This window comes from Arachis ipaensis, chromosome B08, assembly GCF_000816755.2.
Source record: "Arachis ipaensis cultivar K30076 chromosome B08, Araip1.1, whole genome shotgun sequence".
Lineage (NCBI taxonomy): Eukaryota > Viridiplantae > Streptophyta > Magnoliopsida > Fabales > Fabaceae > Arachis > Arachis ipaensis.
Window position 1 is genome coordinate 126,673,437 of NC_029792.2, and position 8,719 is coordinate 126,682,155.

The following is an 8,719-nucleotide window of genomic DNA, read 5'->3' on the forward strand; positions in this document are numbered from 1 at the left end:
ATTATTTAAAGATACATGATAAACTTATAAAATAAAAAAGTTTTTAATTTTTTTAATAAATATATTAAAAATATTGGAAAACTCTTTTTAAGCAATAAGTCCAATAATTTTGGATCAATTTGAACTAGCATTTGATTAATGTTTACACAGAGCTTATATTTATACAAAAACACTAATAAAACTTTGGGCAAAAAACACAAATAAGCCAATGGAGGAAGCAAATTACATGAATCAGCCAAAATGAAAATCGCTTCACGAATCAACCAAAGCACATTACTATGTAATTCGAACTAGTTGGATTCGAACTACATTAACACATAATCCGAACCAGTCTAACTCGAATTATGAAGGAACACGTGATTTATATAATTCGAATCTACATGGTTCGAACAATCAAGGAGCATAATTCGAACCTAGTTGGTTCGAATTACTCAAAATTTCCCTCAAATAGTAATTCGAACGGGGTTGGTTCGAATTACATAGATTTCGGCTATATAAGGAGTTCGAATCAGCCTTATTCGAATCACTTTTTCATTCTCATACCCCACCAAATCCCAGAGAAAACGACCCAGATTCGAGCCGACAAAGACTCGAACAGAATACTCAACCGATGGGGGACGATCCGGAAAGGCTATATCGGTTGGATGGAGTTGCTCATATAGTCGAGGTCATCAACGACGAGGTTAATAGATAGAAAAATTTGTGCTAGCGGTTTATCTGAGTTAGTGGTTTTGCATGCAGTTTTAGTGGCGGTTTAAGTTAGCGATTTATCCTAGTGAAATTTCAAGTGGTTTATTTTAGAGGTTCTGCATGCGGTTTAGTTGGTGGTTTATGTTAGTAGTTTTTATTAGTGGTTTTTGTTAGTGGTTTTGTATGCTATTTTGTTGATGGTTTATGTTGGCGGTTTATTTTGGTGGTATTGAAAGTGGTTTATTATGTGATTTTGTGTGCGGTTTATGATAGTGGTTTTGCATGTGGTTTTTGTAAGTGGATTTGTATGCAGTTTATGTTAGCGGTTTAAGCATGTGGTTTTGTTGGCGGTTTAGGTTAGGAGTTTTTAGTAGTGGTTTATGTTAGTACTTTTGTATGCGGTTTGTTGTTGATTTATTTTGGCGGTTTATTTTGGTGGTATTGGAAGTGGTTTACTATGTGGTTTCGTAAGCGATTTATGATAGTGCTTTTGTATGTGTTTTTCATAAGTGGATTTGTATGTGGTTTATGTTAGCGATTTGAGCATGTGATTTTGCTACTGGTTTGTTATATTGGTTTTGCATGTAGATTCTGTTAGTGGTTTTCATAAGTGGTTTCCGGTGTTAGTTATTTTTGTCACTGGCTTTCTAAGTGGTTCTAATAATGCCGTCCATATAATGCGCAACCACAGCGATGCATCAGGAGCATGCGGCGGCAGCAGGGCATGCGACTCGATGAGCGGTATGTTCTGTACTTGTAGATGGCCGGATTATACCATCTTGCGAGGCTGAACGATAGATGGTTCCGGCTAGATGAGCCCCTTGTCAGTGCCTTCGTTGAGCGGTGACGTCCGGAGACGCACACCTTCCATATGTCGTTCGGAGAGTGCACGATCACACTTCAGGACGTGGCGTACCAGTTGGGGTTGCCAGTGGACGGGCGTTATGTCAGCGGTTGCCTTACAGATTTCCAGGTATACATTTAGGGTGGCCGTCCAGCTTGGGTGTGGTTCTAAGAGTTGCTTGGAGTGATTCCTCCTCCGAGCCAGGTTCAGAAGTTCGCAGTAAACTGCACCTGGTTCGAGAAGACTTTTGGAGAGTTCCCCGAGGGAGCCGATGAGGAGACTGTGCGGCGCTTTGCTCGTGCCTATATCATGATGTTGTTGGACACTCAGCTGTTTGCCGACAAGTCCGGCAACCGCATTCACATCAGATGGCTTCCCTACGTAGCTAGGCTTGAGGAGATGGGTACCTACAGCTAGGGGTCTGCAGCACTGACATGGTTGTACCGGTGCATGTGCCGAGTGGTGAACATACATGTGGTAAAGTTAGCGGGCCCACTTCAGCTACTTCAGTTCAGGCATCGTCAACTGGACTCCTAACACCCACCTAGGGAGCTCGTTGTACGACTCATCCCAGTCACCATAGATGATGGCAACAGCCTTCTGCTTCGCCAACCAGACCTTCCTATACGTCGGCCTAAACCCAAAGTGTGCGGCCGTGGCATTTATGAGCACCTTGATGCTGACGGATGCATCAGCCCTAACCATTGGCATAATGAATGCCGATATCACATGATAATCCAAACTCCTGTGGTCGCTGGAGATGGAGGTGGCGATACACGTATGCGGACCATTGTACCGTTTGACCTCCCAATGGCCCTTGCGCTGTCGGAGACTCAGCCGAATCAACCATGTGCACCCATTACCGAACTCAGAACACTTGCCCACATACCGGCGATAGTCAGACTCCACTACCTTGTACTGTACCCCTCGGCGGATGCTGTAAGTCTTCACACTTAACATGGTCTCATCTTTATCCTGAAATTGTTGACCAACCTGGAACTCTGTCAGACCTGCAGACCTTTCCGCATCTCTAGCGCCAAATCCAGCAGGCTGCCCAGGAACCCCCTCCTGCCTCATGGCATCCAAGTCCAAAGAGAAAAAATGTGGAGGGTACTGCTGTGTGCCAGAGCTAGAAGCACCTCCCACCCGAGCAGGCTCGCTCGCTCCGATATCATTGCCACTGTCATCAGCAATCATATCCGGCTCGACATCATCGTCTTCTGGATCATCCAACACTCCATCTCCAACCCCAGGCGGTGCAGCACACTATAAAGAGGTCGGCAGAAATTCTCCTGTTCCGACCTCGTCGCCCACACTGCCGTTGAGATCAACAGCGAATGAAGGGGAGGCGACAGGCTGGACGGGTGGCTGGTACGCAGGGACGGAGGAAGAAGCAACGGCAGGTCTGGAGCTAGAACCGGCTACCGTGGCTAAAGTGGTGGTATTCCGGTTCGAACCCCCCGAACTGGATACCACATCAACCAACTTTGCCAACAGTTCTGGTGTCCTCACTTCTGGAAACTGCCGGCGACAATGAAACATGACCTGCAAGTCCTCATCACTCCCAATCGTGAAACAATCATACTTCACGGTTTCCTGGAGCACCGTGATTGGAATGCAATAGAAAAACTTCTTAACCCGTTTCACACCTTCCAGACAAAGTTTCAGCAGTACGGAGCTAACAAGGTCATCATAGCTCGTCGTAGGCCTCACGATAATACAGAGAGGATCCTTATCAGTGAACTTCACACCGGAACGGATTTTCTTCTTAATCGATCCTCTGTGGTGAACCAACACTACAAAATTCTCCTCACTAGCCATCTTACCCTCTCTAATGAGAGCAACTCACGTTTACACCATATATATACAGGTCTGTTCCTCACTAATTCGAACCAGCCTAGTGCGAAATACTATTTGTCTAATTCGAACAAACTCAGTTCGAAATACATTGCATTGCGTGCATGAAGGTAATTCGACTCTACTTGGTTCGAATTACTTGGAAAAGCTTGCACCTATGTAATTCGAACTCACCTAGTTCGAATTATGTATCCTTGTAGTTCGAACTCACCTAGTTCGAATTAGTGTAAATTTCGTTCTTGTACAATTCGACATGAGTAGGTTCGAATTATGTAGAAATGTAATTCGAACTAGGTTGGTTCGAATTACATAGAGATGTCCTTTGGTTGATTGATGAAGCATTTTTTAACTTGACTGATTCACGTAAATTATGGCTTCTCTTGGCTTATTTATGTTTTTTGCCCTAAAACTCTATATGCAGCTCATGTACACGTACTTTTGTCTCAAACCAAAAAAAAAATTAACGGTGCATTTAGTTTATGATTTTATTTTTTATTTTTATTTTCAACATTTTATACTTTTAGGATTTTATGAAATAAAAGTAATAAAAATAATAAAATTATATCTTTTATTGTTCTCTTATTTTATCTTTTTTTACAAAAATTTAAAAACAAAAAATATAAAAATAAAAATATAATATAAAAACACAAATCAAATGTACCATAAACGTTTTTTTCTAACTCTTTCAAAAAATATTAGTTGAATCTTAAACATTCCTCCTTTTGTGTCATTGTTAACCTCATTTTTTTCTTACATTTTTTCATATTCCTCTTTATCAGAACAATAGTATTAAGTATTAAAAGGAAAAAACAACGAGTTTTCGTTTTCTTTACTTAATTATGGATTGAAGAACTTCTCCATTATTGACAGAAGAATTTAGTTAATATACGTAACAAGTAACATCTTTTTCAGTGTCCCATCCTGCATGAACTCCAAAATTTGGATCCGTATTCATACCTCGTCGAAAGTTCTAGAGCGAGATCTGATGTTGAGATTCCAATAAGACAGCAATATAAATGTTTGATAATACATGACTTAAATATATATTATTTATCACAATTCATGACATGATCTTGATATTGTTACATGTCAAAATGTTGGTATCCACCGGGGATTGTGATTTTTCGTAACACAGGAATAATTGAACCAGTCAACATATATTTATATATGCTTAGCTTAATTAATCTATTCCAAAATTACTTATAAGGAAGGACAAGAACACATAAAATAAAGAAGTCAAATTAATTGAGAAAGGGAAAGGACAACTACAGAATTTGTAATAGCATCCTTGAGTATGATGCCACTAATAAGTAATAATATTAAGGCACACTGCACACATCTGCACTACTACAGTCATATTATATTAATTAATAAACCCATATTAAGATAAGAGAACATTGAATTAGATAGCTGTGCATGATTTAACATAGTATTACTACTCAATTAATGCATAACAAAGCACAATTTCGGAAGAGGTTAAATTTGAATAAACAATAAAAAATCAATTATAATATGAATTTTGAATTTATATTTTAAAAAACCGACATTATATACTCGATTAGGTTTTTGTTTTTTGTTTTTTTTTTTTAGAAAAGAGGAAAAGTTATGGTTGCACCCTTAGTTTGTCCATGAACACAGTAAATGAGGGAGCTGGTAATGGTTTCGTCAAAATATCAGCGACTTGAGCATGAGAAGGTATGTGAACAATGTTTAGCAATCCTCTTTGAACATGATCACGAACGAAATGGAGATCAACTTCGAAGTGCTTGCTTCTGCTATGCATAACTGGGTTTGCAGCAAGAAGAACAGCACCTAAATTGTCACAAAACAAAGTGGGAGCAACTGGAGAAGTAACACAAATTTCTCGTAGAAGCTTTTGAACCCAAACTAACTCAGCTGCTGTGTCTGCCAGGCAACGGTACTCTGCCTCAGTAGATGAACAACTTACAGCTTTTTTCTTTCGGCTGCTCCAAAAGATTGGATTGCACCCAAGGTAAATACAGTAGCCACTTGTTGAACGTCGATCATCAAGGTCCGTGGCCCAATTGGCATCTGAAAAGGCAAGAAGACGAAGATTAGAGGATTTAGAAAATTGAATACCATAATTAATCTTACCTGAGATATAACGCAAAATGCGTTTGACTGCCTTCCAATGATGAATCATGGGTGAATGCATAAATTGGCTAACTTTGTTGACTGAATATGCAATTTCAGGATGAGTGAGAGTTGCATATTGAAGGCCTCCTACTATTGATCGATAAAGACTAAGATCATGAAAAGAATTTGAACCCTGCAATGTTAGTTTTTCAGAAGAAAGCATAGGTGTGGGCATTGAACTTGACTTATCCATGGATGCCTTTTTAAGAAGATCACAAATATAGGTAGTTTGTGAGATATGTAAGTCTCCTGAAGGCAAAAAATTAAATTGCATGCCTAAAAAATAATGCAGTGTCCCTAAGTCCTTTAAAGAGAATATTTGATTCAATTGAGAGATAATAGACTCTATTTCAGATTTATTATTACCTGTGATGACTATGCCATCAACATAAGCAAGAAGAAAAAGAGTAGAAGAAGTTGTAAAATGAACAAATAAGGAAGGATCAGATGAAGTATTTCGAAAACCAAACATGGATAAAGTATTGCACAGTTTAGAAAACCAAGCCCTGGGAGCCTGCTTGAGACCATAAATGGCCTTATCAAGTTTATATACTAAGTCAGAATCAGAGTTAAAGAGGCCAGGAGGTGGTGCCATGTACACGTTCTCAGTTAGATCTCCATTGAGAAATGCGTTGTTGAAATTAAATTGCCTAAGAGACCAACCTTTAGATAAAGCTAAAGATAAAATGACTCTAATCGTTGTTGGCCTAATAACCGGGCTAAAGATTTGAGAATAATCGATGCCCACAATTTGATGGCATCCTTTGGCCACAAGGCGAGTCTTATATTTTTTAATGGATTTATCAGGTCCACGCTTAATGGCAAACACCCATTTAGACACAATAATGGTGGAATTGGGAGGTGGATGGACTACATGCCAAGTTTTATTTTTCATGAGAGCAGTATATTCCTCCTTCATGGCTTGAAGCCAATGAGAGGAGTGCATAGCTTGAGAAACTGTCCTGGGAACATTATTAATCAAGTCAAGATGATTAGAATGTGCAATAAGAGCCTTAGGCTTAGAGATACTAGACTTGGAACGAGTTACCATAGTATGAGTATTGTGAGAAGATGAAGATTCTATGATAGGTAACCTTGGAGGCTCAATTTCAGAACCAGAAATTGATACTGGTGCAGAATCTGTAGTAACCATCTCAGAAGGTGATTGATTAATAGTTGATGAAGCATTGTTTGTTAAAGGAGGGAAATTTGTATTAGAGGTACGAAGTATAGTTGAAGTAGGCGGAGCTGAACTTTGGGTACAAGGTAACTGCGATGTAGGAGAATTTGAAACAGGAATCTGAGGTAACATCTGATGCTCATAAAAAGAGGTTAGTGATGAATTAGAGACAACATTCTTATGAAAAAATGAGGGAAAAGAAAAAATATCCTCATCAAAAATAACATTACGTGCAATAACAACTGTACCATCTTGTTTTAAACATTTAAAACCTTTTGAGAAAGGAGCATAACCAAGAAAAATGCATTGTTCAGATCTATAGTCTAATTTATGTTTATTAAAGGGTCTTAAGTTTGGATAACAAGCACACCCAAAAACCTTTAAAATAGAATAATCAGGGGGCTTGAAATGAAGAACCTCAAAGGGTAATTTCATATTAAGTATCCTGGTGGGCAATCGATTGATAAGAAAAGTAGCAGTCAAGAAGGCATCCTCCCAGTATTCCATTGACAAATGTGCAGCAGCAAGTAGGATAAGTCCCATTTCACAAATATGTCTATGCTTCTTCTCTACAACACCTTGTTGCTGGTGAGTATGAGGACATGACAATCTATGAATGATGCCATTAATATTGAGAAAGGTTTTGAATTTATTTGATAAAAATTCTTTAGCATTATCCGTTTGAATAGATTTAAGAATTTGACCTGTCTGAGTTTCCATCATAGATTTGTATTGTTGTAAAATAGTAAGCAATTGAGACTTGGTAGTTAATAAGTAAATACATGTGTATCTAGTGAAGACATTTACAATACTCAAGTAATAACGAAAACCAGAACGAGATATAGAAGGAGCAGGGCCCCAAACATCCAAGAAAACCAATTGTAAGGGTGCAGTATAAGTGGTTTCAGAATAGGAAAAAGGTAAAGTATGCATTTTTCCTTTACAACATGCTTCACAAACAAAAGATGATGAATCAACTGAATTAGAAAATGGAAGATTACACTTTTTAAGAACAGATTCAACAATAATTGGAGATGGATGGCCTAGGCGTTTATGTCACAACTCCAAATTTGTCCTACAAATGGCTAAAAAAGCATGAAAGTTTGAATTGTCATAACATGGTTTTGGAATACAAAATTGATCAAACACATATAGCCCATGTTTAAGTTGTCCCTGAAGGAGCACCTGCTTGGTATCCTGTGATTTAACCACACAATGAAATGGATGAAATTCAAAGAAGACATTATTGTTCAGACAGAATCTTGAAACACTAATTAAATTTTTAGCTATTTGAAGAATATGCAATAGATTCTTTAAAATGAAAACATGATTGTTGAATGAATTCTGAATATATGAATAACCAGATTTAGAGATAGGCAAACCTGAACCATTGGCTATGTATAATTGATCGGGTCCTATGTAATCTGAGGGTGAAATCAAACTGGATGCGTCATTAGTGAGGTGGTGAGAGGCACCAGAATCAGGATACCATGACATATATGAATTTGGAGAAGAAGATGCAAGAAATGATTGTGGTTGATGAAATGAAGCTGGTGGAGGAGGTGGTTGATTGATTGATGGGGAGGAGTTTGACGAATTTGTAGTAGAAACTCCCTGGTAATTATGATCAAATCGAAAGAAGCATTGAAGTGCGGTGTGTCCAATTCTACTACAAACCTGACAAATCTGCCTATTATTGAGTTGCCAAGAGCTTCTGCCTCCACGAGAGAATCTGCCACCTCTAGCACCCCTTCTACCTCCATAGGGACGATTAGGGTTTTTTGGATTTGGAAAATTTGTTTGAGCAAGATTTGTTTGAACCATTGTTAAAGAATTCTGTTTGAATTTTTCAATGGTGTCTTCATGAGATATGAGGAGATTTGCAACCTCTCCCAAGCTAAACAATTAGGTTTAGTTTGGATGAGGCTGATGCAGCTAGAAAACTCTTCTGGCAAGTCTTCACAAATAGTCTCAATGTAATCTTCATGGCT